Below are 11932 nucleotides of genomic sequence, written 5' to 3' on the forward strand. Positions count from 1 at the left end.
ATACCAAGTCTTCAAGGTCACACCAATTTCTTCACTTTCAAGGTCTTCAGAAAGTCTTCAGAAATCCAAAGTCTTCAGTCGAAGAACTTCATTTTTAGGGGCCGACTTTCTCTGTAAATATCAAACTCCTCATGGACTTATAGACCCGTGTACACTCACAAACGCATCAGTCCCTGAACCTATAAGTCTTCAATACACCAAAATCACTAAGGGGCACTAGATGCACTTACAATCTCCCCCTTTTTGGTGATTTATGACAATATAGGTTAAGTTTTCAACGGGGATAAACATATGAAGTGTAAATACTGATATTGAGGAATTTGATTGCAAGATATAGAAGAACTCCCCCTGAAGATGTGCATAGTGAGGAATTTGCTTTTGAAGCAATGCACACTTGAAGAGTTGAATCATGGAGATCTCCCCCTATATCTTGTAATTCATACATGCATTTGACATATAATATGAAGAATTTGAAATGCATGATGAAATATGGTGACTGATGTAATTCAGCATGCGTGCATTAACATTAGCGAGGAATAAGCAAGCAGAAAATCATAGCAAAAGTATCAAGCCACCATAGAGTTTAAGTTTACAACTCGATCCAGCAAAGTCATCAAAAGAACGAGAGTTGTAACTTAGAATAAACGCCCATATAAGATAGACCCGCTTGAAGACTAACTCAAATTTCTCTCCCTTTGTCATCGAATGACCAAAAGGGTTGAAAATGAGGACTAACGCCCCTGAAGAATATCAAGTTGATGGAGGAGCGCCAGCGTTGTTGGGGTCGTTTGTTGATGTTGGGCCTGCCGCAGTGTCGTCCAAGTCTTCATGCTCGTCGGTTTCGCGCGATGAAGAATAGGAGCTGGCCACCAAGGAAGGAACCTTGACCTTCTTGTATTTCTTCGGTGGAGGAGCAGACCAGTCAAAATCTTCCTTGAGACCCATTTTCTTCAGATCTTCTTCACCATATACATGTGACAGAATAGCCCAGGTGCGACCGAAGACTTCATGGAGGTAGTAATGGTTTTTCTTCACTGCATTGTGTGTAGCAGTCATGTTGTGAAGAATTGAACCAAACTGACGCTTAACCCATTTATGGTTTCGATCCACCTTCTGGTGAAGACTAAGCAGAAGTTCACGGTCAGTCATCACACGAGGAGCAGTGGCTTGAGGATTTGGCTTGGATGCATGGGCAGCAGAATCGTGAGTGGCAGAGTCATCATTGGTGGAATAAGATGCAACTTTGCGAAACTGACCATCCAATGGACTAATGCCTTCATCAATAACAGCTGGTGCCTTGCCCTTTTCATCAGCTGAGGAATAGGTCCGCTTGAGGACTTCAATCGGGGGCAAGTAGCTGAGATGATTCTGAAAATCAGCCTTGTAGTTGAGTGAAGACCTTGTTCTGAGGAATCTCATGATCCAAGGAGCATAAGGCTTCAACTCAAATGGTGACATAGCGACATTGGCCATAGTCCTCATGAAGAAATCATGGAAGTTGACGGGAACGCCATGCATGATATTGAAAAGCAGATTCTTCACGATGCTAACGATTTCTTCTTCATTCGAGTCGTGGCCCTTGATAGGACTCAATGTCTTCGTCAGAATGCGATAGACAGTCCGAGGCACATATAGTAATTCCTTCACGAGGAATTTTGTTCTTGGGGCCTGACCTGGCTTCAATGGCTTCATCAGCACTTGCATATAATGATCTGTAAGCTCAGGCTCTTGGTACATGCAACGTGCAGCTTCAAGGGGAGGGCTGAGAGGCAAAGCACGAAGCAATTCAGTAGCTGGTGCTTTGTAGTGAGTGTTTTCAGTCATCCAGTCTAGCACCCATGAATTCACATCTTCAGAGTTTCTGGTGATATGCAGCGTTACATAGAATTGAAGAATGAGTTCTTCATTCCAATCACAGATGTCAGTGCAGAAATTTAACAGTCCAGCGTCATGAAGAACACTGAGGACTGGTGCGAAGCACGACAGAGATTCCATATCCACGTGAGGAATGTGCTCATGATCGAAGACTTTGTCTTTGTTAAACAGCACTGAGGAATAGAAATTTGCCTGGCTGGCAGTCCAGAAACGCCTCTTCCTAATGCGAGCAGAGTCATAGGGGTTGTAATCTGTGAAGAATACATGCTCTCCGAAGAAATCATCAGTCTTGAATTTTTGCTTCCTTGAGAATGGTCCTTTGGCTTGGGTTGAGGAGTGTCAGTCAGTTGCATCACAACCTCAGGAATCGCAATCTCAGGTTCTTCAGGCTGAGGAATTTCCGGTTCTTCTTCAGTGGCAGTCTGCGTCTTCAAAGATTCAGCAGCAGCAGTTTCTTCAGCACTAGTGGCTGGAATTTCTTCACGAACAGACGAAGTGGGTGAGTTTCTTCAGAGCCCAATTGAACAGTATGTGTTGGGGACTGAGGGATTTGTTGCAATGGCGTGAACAGAGGAGAGTTGGGATGCTGACTATCCCAAAAATCATCATTGATCAATGGAGTAGTACTCCCAATGTCCACGTCAGAATTTTGTTCATCCAATTCCTCAACGCTGACCTCTTCAGCAGTGAACTGAGGCATGGGTGAGGAGACAATTGGGGTTGAAGGGATTACATCCACTTCAATTTCTTCATCCAACTGCTCTGACGAAGCAGCAGAAGGATTTTCTTCATCGGATTCGCTAGGAATCACATATTCTTCATCATAAGGAACAAGGTCCTTTGATGGCATGGTTGAGATAGGAACATCATCAATGGGGTTTGCAAACGAGCTGGTCAAAGGCTTCATCTTCTTCGGGGCTGAAGAATCTGATGAAGTTGATGCCTTCCTTTTCTTCACTGCTGCATGCTCTGCAGCCTTGGTCTTCTTCACATCTCATGCAGATGGAAGGATCGGAGTTGGGGTAGGCGCAGGAGGAGCAGAGGAACTTGGTCGAGTTTCTTCAGGCACAACTGTCGCAGTTGCCCTGACTTCTTCATTTTCTTCAGGCGCACCACAAGTGGATGCCCTGGCAATTTCTTCAGTGGCTGGAATGCAGTCATCAGCCCTGGTGCTTTCATTTTCTTCAGCAGCCTGATTTTCATCAGCGGTGCTGGCGTGCTCTTCAGTTGGTTGAGCAGAGGCTTCGGCTTGAGGAATTTCTTGTTGCATTGGAGTCGCAACATTGGAGGTGAACTTTTCAGACAATTTCACAAACCTGACTTTGGCTCCAAGCCAGTCAGCATGGTATGCGTCAAATTCATCACTGAGTTTCTTGATCTCAGATTGAATAGTGACAAGTTCTTCAGTTGTCATAGAGACAACATTTTTCTTCAGGAAGCGCTCCTTCCTGTACTACGCTTTCTTGATCTACCTGGCCTTTTCAAATTTCCATTTCTCTTCTTGAATGAAGGCACTCAGCATATGACTTTGGCCAGGAGTCAACTTTAAATCAGGCATAGGAGTGTTGGGGTCCTTGTGCCAGAGATCAATGTAGTCGAGGATCAACTTTGGATCCAAAAGCAGAGGCACATTTGTGCCCTTGGCTCTAGCGGCCCTGACCTTCCTATCTCTGATGATTTCGGCAAGTTCCTCATCATCAGCTTCGTCTTCATCAGACGGCACTCGGAAGGCGACCTGCTTCTTGTGAGGACTTGGGCGAGTACCTCGTCCAGCAGTGGCCTTAGTCTTCAGCAGAGAGGGGCCAGTTGAAGAATTTGGTGCAGCTGAGGAACTAGCAGAGGCTCCTGAGGCAATAGAGATGCCTGTTGTCCTTTGGCACATGGTGTGATGCACAGGTGCTGAGGACTTTGGCGGAGGAGCTGAGGACTTTGGAGGAGCTGGAGCAGCATGAGGAGTTGGCTGTGAGGGCTTTGAAGATTCTGGCTGTGAGGGCATTGCTAAGGAACTTGGCCGTGAGGGCATTGAAGAATAAGCACTTGGCTTTGTGAGCAGGCTTCTTTGACATGGCCTTCTTCGGTTTGACAGAGGCCTCAGTAGCAGCAGCAGCAGAGTCTTCGTTGAATTTCCTCACTGCTTCTCTAGCTTGTCTGGCCAATTTGGCCTGGCGCTTGGCCCATTCATCAGGATAATCCTCACCGCGCTTGAGGCTTGTGGGATCTGCTTCTTGGCCAGGTGCCAATGGAGGTCTTGGGCATGGAGGATTTAGAGCGAATTTCTTCATGTATTTGGGAGTAACATATCTGTACTCCCTCCACTCTCTTGCCCATCTCCTTTCTATCCTCTGGATGCGCACCTTGCGCTGATTTTTGTCCTCTTTTCCAAACTTGGCCTCACCAGGAGTGCAGTAATCCTTATATATGTCATCAGGGATTTCAAACGCAGTATTGATCTCAGGCCTCTTTCCTCCTTTCTGTGGCTTCTTTCCATCAGCCATTTTCTTCAGATGAGGAATTTGAACAATGGAATTCTCTGAAGATGTATGCAACTTTTCTTCAAGGAACGCTGCAAATGAGTTAAGTTGATGAGAACCTAGTGATTCAGCAGCGGACATGAGTACCTGTGAACAGAGTATAGTTGCGAGGAATTTAGAGAGGTCATATGCGTTCTCAGAGGTTTTTCAAAAAGAACAAGTTTGAGGAATTTGACCAGATGAGTCTTGAAGAATTTCACTAAGCGTTCTTTGTCTTAGGTTCCAGAGTTGTTTAGATCATAAATCCACACAATTGAGGAATCTTGAAGAAAAATTGTTGCTTAGAGAAACGAATCAAGAACAGATGACATGTGAGGTGTTTAGTGTGTGAGGATTTGAAGAAAAACACCTTTGAAGATTTTGTAGAAGTCATTTGAATCAAAGAGGTAGTAAAAGTAACTTTTAATTACCCTGGACGAAGAACACGACGAACTGGGAAGTGTAGATGTGAAGTTCGTCAGCTCAGATCTTCCACGCCCTAACTTGGCTGAGGAAGACAACTACGTTGGCTGCGGAGTGAAGAAATCCGCGGCCGGCGCAAGTACGGCGGCGATGAGGTCGAGGCAGTGAAGCTCTTCCTCACCGGCGACGATGAAGTAGCGGCGGCGCTAGGGTTTGAGAAGCTCGAGCTGGAGTGAGGTCGAGCGGAGTAAAGGAGAAGTGAGGAAGGGGAGGGGTATTTATAGCCACGGTGAAAAAACTGTTCGCCCGAAGAATTTGGACGAACGTACCCCTGACCCTTCTCATTCGCTTGACATGTGTCACCCACGTACTGAGAAGTGGAGATCATGGGTGAATAGATAAGTATTTCATGGAATGCGGAACGGTTTGAGCGGCAGAGCTGAAAATTTTGGATAAGTTTTAATGTTGCGTTCGCAATTTCTTCAGTTGACAAGGACACAGTGAAGATTTTGAACGAGTTTCAAATAGAACACACATGAAGAATTTGTGAATAGATTGGGTTGAGTATAGCATAGAGGGGGCAGGGTCCGATCACATTCACTTAGCAGAAAACATAGCTTGAAGAAATAGCAATAAGTGAATGCTGTAGAGGACATATATATATATATAACCAATGAAGAAAAACAACGGAAACAGTGAAGACATTGCAACGTTGAAGAATACGAACAACTGAGGAATTTCAAAACAGAGGAAAAACTCAAATTGAAGATTTTCAACTTTTGTGGTGGCGTGACCCACCGTATAAGAATGATGATTTCAAACACCGCGTACAATTGTCGTAGGGTTCTGAGAATCAAATTCTTCGTTAATTTCTTCACACTTAGAGTGTTATTCTTCATTGATTGAAGAAAAACGTTTCTTCATGTGTTGCACATCTAAGTCATCAGTTTTGCATAAGTGTTAGGATGAGTGTCCTTTTCAAAGAACATTCAAAGATTCTAAGATATTTAGCTCACACCGCAACTTGCAAAATATCTTCTCATCCAATGGCTTTGTGAAGATATCGGCTAGCTGTTCTCCAGTCTTCACATGCTCAATAGAAATGTCGCCCTTCAACACATGATCATGAAGAAAATGATGACGAATCTGAATGTGCTTTGTCTTCGAGTGCTGAACTGGGTTGTGAGCAATCTTGATGGCACTCTCATTGTCACAGAGGAGAGGCATATTCTTCACGTTGACGCCGTAGTCCTTGAGAGTTTGCTTCATCCACAGCAATTGAGCACAGCAAGAACCAACAACAATGTACTCAGCTTCAGCAGTAGACAGTGATACGCAGTTCTGTTTCTTTGAGAACCAACAGACCAAAGATCTTCCGAGGAAATTGCATGTGCCAGATGTTGACTTGCGGTCCACACGATCACCAGCATAGTCAGAGTCGGAATATCCAATGAGATCAAAAGCCGAGCCCTTGGGGTACCATAATCCAAATGTTGGTGTGTGAGCTAGATATCGAAGAATATGCTTCACAGCCTTATGGTGTGATTCCTTCGGTGTAGCTTAAAATCGGGCGCACATGCAAACACTAAGCATAATATCTGGCCTAGATGCACATAAATACAATAAAGAGCCAATCATGGAGCGGTATACCTTTTGATCGAAGTCAATACCATTTTCATCAGTGCACAGATGGCCATTTGTGGGCATAGGAATTTTGACGCCTTTGCAATCTTGCATGCCGAATTTCCTCAGTACATCCTTGAGGTATTTCTCCTGAGATATGAATATGCCATTGCGTTGTTGATGAATTTGAAGACCTAAGAAGAATTTCAATTCGCCCATCATAGACATTTCATATTTCTCTCTCATCATATAACCAAATTCGTCAGTGTAACGTTGGTCAGTACAGCCAAAGATAATGTCATCAACATATATTTGGCACACAAACAATTCATCATCATAAGATTTAGTGAAAAGAGTAGGATCAAGTGAACCGGGTTTGAAGCCTTTCTTCATGAATAATTCCTTCAAAGTATCATACCACGCCCGAGGGGCCTGCTTGAGGCCATAGAGGGCCTTATTGAGTCTGAAGACTTTGTCAGGATGCTTTGGATCTTCAAAACCTGGGGGTTGAGCAACATATACTTCTTCCTAAAGCTTACCATTGAGGAATGCACTTTTTGAAGGAAATATGCCCTAGAGGCAATAATAAAGTATTATTTATTTCCTTATATCATGATAAATGTTTATTATTCATGCTAGAATTGTATTAACCGGAAACATAATACATGTGTGAATACATAGACAAACAGAGTGTCACTAGTATGCCTCTACTTGACTAGCTCGTTAATCAAAGATGGTTATGTTTCCTAGCCATAGACATGAGTTGTCATTTGATTAACGGGGTCACCTCATTAGGATAATGACGTGATTGACTTGACCCATTCCGTTAGCTTAGCACTCGATCGTTTAGTATGTTGCTATTGCTTTCTTCATGACTTATACATGTTCCTATGACTATGAGATTATGCAACTCCCGTTTACCGGAGGAACACTTTGTGTGCTACCAAACGTCACAACGTAACTGGGTGATTATAAAGGTGCTCTACAGGTGTCTCCAAAGGTACTTGTTGGGTTGGCGTATTTCGAGATTAGGATTTGTCACTCCGATTGTCGGAGAGGTATCTCTGGGCCCACTCGGTAATGCACATCACTATAAGCCTTGCAAGCATTGTGACTAATGAGTTAGTTGCGGGATGATGTATTATGGAACAAGTAAAGAGACTTGCCGGTAACGAGATTGAACTAGGTATCGAGATACCGACGATCGAATCTCGGGCAAGTAACATACCGATGACAAAGGGAACAACGTATGTTGTTATGCGGTCTGACCGATAAAGATCTTCGTAGAATATGTAGGAACCAATATGAGAATCCAGGTTCTGCTATTGGTTATTGACCGGAGAGGTGTCTCGGTCATGTCTACATAGTTCTCGAACCCGTAGGGTCCGCACGCTTAACGTTACGATGACAGTTATATTATGAGTTTATATGTTTTGATGAACCGAAGGTTGTTCGGAGTCCCGGATGTGATCACGGACATGACGAGGAGTCTCGAAATGGTCGAGACATAAAGATTGATATATTGGAAGCCTATGTTTGGACATCGGAAGTGTTCCGGGTGAAATCGGGATTTTTCCGGAGTACCGGGAGGTTACCGGAACCCCCCGGTAACTTAATGGGCCTTAGTGGGCCTAGGTGGAAGAGAGGAGAGGAGGCTAGGGCAGGGCCGCGCCCCCCTTCCCCCCAGTCCGAATAGGACAAGGAGAGGGGGGGCGGCGCCCCCCTTCCTTCCTCCCCTCCACCTCTTCCCCCTCTCTCCTAGTCCAACATGGAAAAGGGGGGGGAGTCCTACTCCCGGTAGGAGCAGGACTCCTCCCAGGCGCGCCTCTCCTCCTTAGCCGGCGGCCTCTCCCTTGCTCCTTTATATACGGGGGCAGGGGGCACCTCTCTACACACAATTGATCAACGATCTTTTAGCCATGTGCGGTGCCCCCTCCACCATATTACACCTCGATAATATCGTAGCGGAGCTTAGGCGAAGCCCTGCGTCGGTAGAACATCATCATCGTCACCACGCCGTCGTGCTGACGAAACTCTCCCTCAACACTCGGCTGGATCGGAGTTCGAGGGACGTCATCGAGCTGAACGTGTGCTGAACTCGGAGGTGCCATGCGTTCGGTACTTGATCGGTCGGATCGTGAAGACGTACGACTACATCAACCGCGTTGTGTTAACGCTTCCGCTTTTGGTCTACGAGGGTACGTGGACAACACTCTCCCCTCTCGTTGCTATGCATCACCATGATCTTGCGTGTGCGTAGGAATTTTTTTGAAATTACTACGTTCCCCAACAGTGGCATCCGAGCCAGGTTTTATGCGTCGATGCTATGCACGAGTAGAACACAAGTGAGTTGTGGGTGATATAAGTCATACTACTTACCAGCATGTCATACTTTGGTTCGGCGGTATTGTGAGATGAAGCGGCCCGGACCGACATTACGCGTACGCTTACGCGAGACTGGTTTCACCGTTGCGAGCACTCGTTGCTTAAAGGTGACTGGCGGGTGTCTGTCTCTCTCACTTTAGTTGAACCGAGTGTGGCTACGCCCGGTCCTTGCGAAGGTTAAAACAACACCAACTTAACAAACTATCATTGTGGTTTTGATGCGTAGGTAAGAACGGTTGTTGCTAAGCCCGTAGCAGCCACGTAAAACTTGCAACAACAAAGTAGAGGACGTCTAACTTGTTTTTGCAGGGCATGTTGTGATGTGATATGGTCAAGACATGATGCTATATTTTATTGTATGAGATGATCATGTTTTGTAACCGAGTTATCGGCAACTGGCAGGAGCCATATGGTTGTCGCTTTATTGTATGCAATGCAATCGCCATGTAATTGTTTTACTTTATCACTAAGTGGTAGCGATAGTCGTAAAAGCAATAAGTTGGCGAGACGACAACGATACTACGATGGAGATCAAGGTGTCGCGCCGGTGACGATGGTGATCATGACGGTGCTTCGGAGATGGAGATCACAAGCACAAGATGATGATGGCCATATCATATCACTTATATTGATTGCATGTGATGTTAATCTTTTATGCATCTTATCTTGCTTTGATTGACGGTAGCATTATAAGATGATCTCTCACTAAAATTTCAAGATAAAAGTGTTCTCCCTGAGTATGCACCGTTGCGAAAGTTCTTCGTGCTGAGACACCACGTGATGATCGGGTGTGATAGGCTCTACGTTTAAATACAACGGGTGCAAAACAGTTGCACACGCGGAATACTCAGGTTAAACTTGACGAGCCTAGCATATGCAGATATGGCCTCGGAACACAGAGACCGAAAGGTCGAGCGTGAATCATATAGTAGATATGATCAACATAGTGATGTTGATGTTCACCATTGAAACTACTCCATCTCACGTGATGATCGGACATGGTTTAGTTGATTTGGATCACGTAATCACTTAGATGATTAGAGGGATGTCTATCTAAGTGGGAGTTCTTAAGTAATATGATTAATAGAACTTAAATTTATCATGAACTTAGTACCTGATAGTATCTTGCTTGTCTATGTTAATTGTAGATAAATGGCCCGTGCTGATGTTCCGTTGAATTTTAATGCGTTCCTTGAGAAAGCAAAGTTGAAAGATGATGGTAGCAATTAGACGGACTGGGTCCGTAACTTGAGGATTATCCTCATTGCTGCACAGAAGAATTACGTCCTAGAAGCACCGCTAGGTGCCAGGCCTCCTGCAAGAGCAACACCAGAAGTTATGAACGTCTGGCAGAGCAAGGCTGATGACTACTCGATAGTTCAGTGTGCCATGCTTTACGGCTTAGAACCGGGTCTTCAACGACATTTTGAACGTCATGGAGCATATGAGATGTTCCAGGAGTTGAAGTTAATATTTCAAGCAAATGCCCGGATTGAGAGATATGAAGTCTCCAATAAGTTCTACAGCTGCAAGATGGAAGAGAATAGTTCTGTCAGTGAGCATATACTCAAAATGTCTGGGTATAATAATCACTTGATTCAACTGGGAGTTAATCTTCCGGATGATAGCATCATTTACAGAATTCTTCAATCACTGCCACCAAGCTACAAGAGCTTCGTGATGAACTATAATATGCAAGGGATGAATAAGACAATTCCCGAGCTCTTCGCAATGCTAAAGGCAGCGGAGGTAGAAATCAAAAAGGAGCATCAAGTGTTGATGGTCAGTAAGACCACTAGTTTCAAGAAAAAGGTCAAAGGGAAGAAGAAGGGGAACTTCAAGAAGAACAGCAAGCAAGTTGCTGTTCAGGAGAAGAAACCCAAGTCTGGACCTAAGCCTGAAACTCAGTGCTTCTACTGCAAGCAGACTGGTCACTTGAAGCGGAACTGCCCCAAGTATTTGGCGGATAAGAAGGATGGCAAGGTTAACAAAGGTATATGTGATATACATGTTATTGATGTGTACCTTACTAATGCTCGCAGTAGCACCTGGGTATTTGATACTGGTTCTGTTGCTAATATTTGCAACTCAAAACAGGGACTACGGATTAAGCGAAGATTGGCTAAGGACGAGGTGACGATGCGCGTGGGAAATGGTTCCAAAGTCGATGTGATCGCCGTCGGCACGCTACCTCTACATCAACCTTCGGGATTAGTTTTAGACCTAAATAATCGTTATTTGGTGCCAGCGTTGAGCATGAACATTATATCTGGATCTTGTTTGATGCGAGACGGTTATTCATTTAAATCAGAGAATAATGGTTGTTCTATTTATATGAATAATATCTTTTATGGTCATGCACCCTTGAAGAGTGGTCTATTTTTAATGAATCTCGATAGTAGTGACACACATATTCATAATGTCGAAGCCAAAAGATGCAGAGTTGATAATGACAGTGCAACTTATTTGTGGCACTGCCGTTTAGGTCATATCGGTGTAAAGCGCATGAAGAAACTCCATACTGATGGACTTTTGGAATCACTTGATTATGAATCACTTGGTACTTGCGAACCGTGCCTCATGGGCAAGATGACTAAAACACCGTTCTCCAGAACTATGGAGAGAGCAACAGATTTATTGGAAATCATACATACAGATGTATGTGGTCCGATGAATATTGAGGCTCGTGGCGGATATCGTTATTTTCTCACCTTCACAGATGATTTGAGCATATATGGGTATATTTACTTAATGAAACATAAGTCTGAAACATTTGAAAAGTTCAAAGAATTTCAGAGTGAAGTTGAAAATCATCGTAACAAGAAAATAAAATTTCTACGATCTGATCGTGGAGGAGAATATTTGAGTTATGAGTTTGGTCTTCATTTGAAACAATGCGGAATAGTTTCGCAAATCACGCCACCCGGAACACCACAACGTAATGGTGTGTCCGAATGTCGTAATCGTACTTTACTAGATATGGTGCGATCTATGATGTCTCTTACTGATTTACCGCTATCGTTTTGGGGTTATGCTTTAGAGATGGCTGCATTCACTCTAAATAGGGCACCATCAAAATCCGTTGAAACGACACCTTATGAACTATGGTTTGGCAA

The sequence above is a fragment of the Triticum aestivum genome, chromosome 1D (assembly GCF_018294505.1).
Source record: "Triticum aestivum cultivar Chinese Spring chromosome 1D, IWGSC CS RefSeq v2.1, whole genome shotgun sequence".
Taxonomy (NCBI): domain Eukaryota; kingdom Viridiplantae; phylum Streptophyta; class Magnoliopsida; order Poales; family Poaceae; genus Triticum; species Triticum aestivum.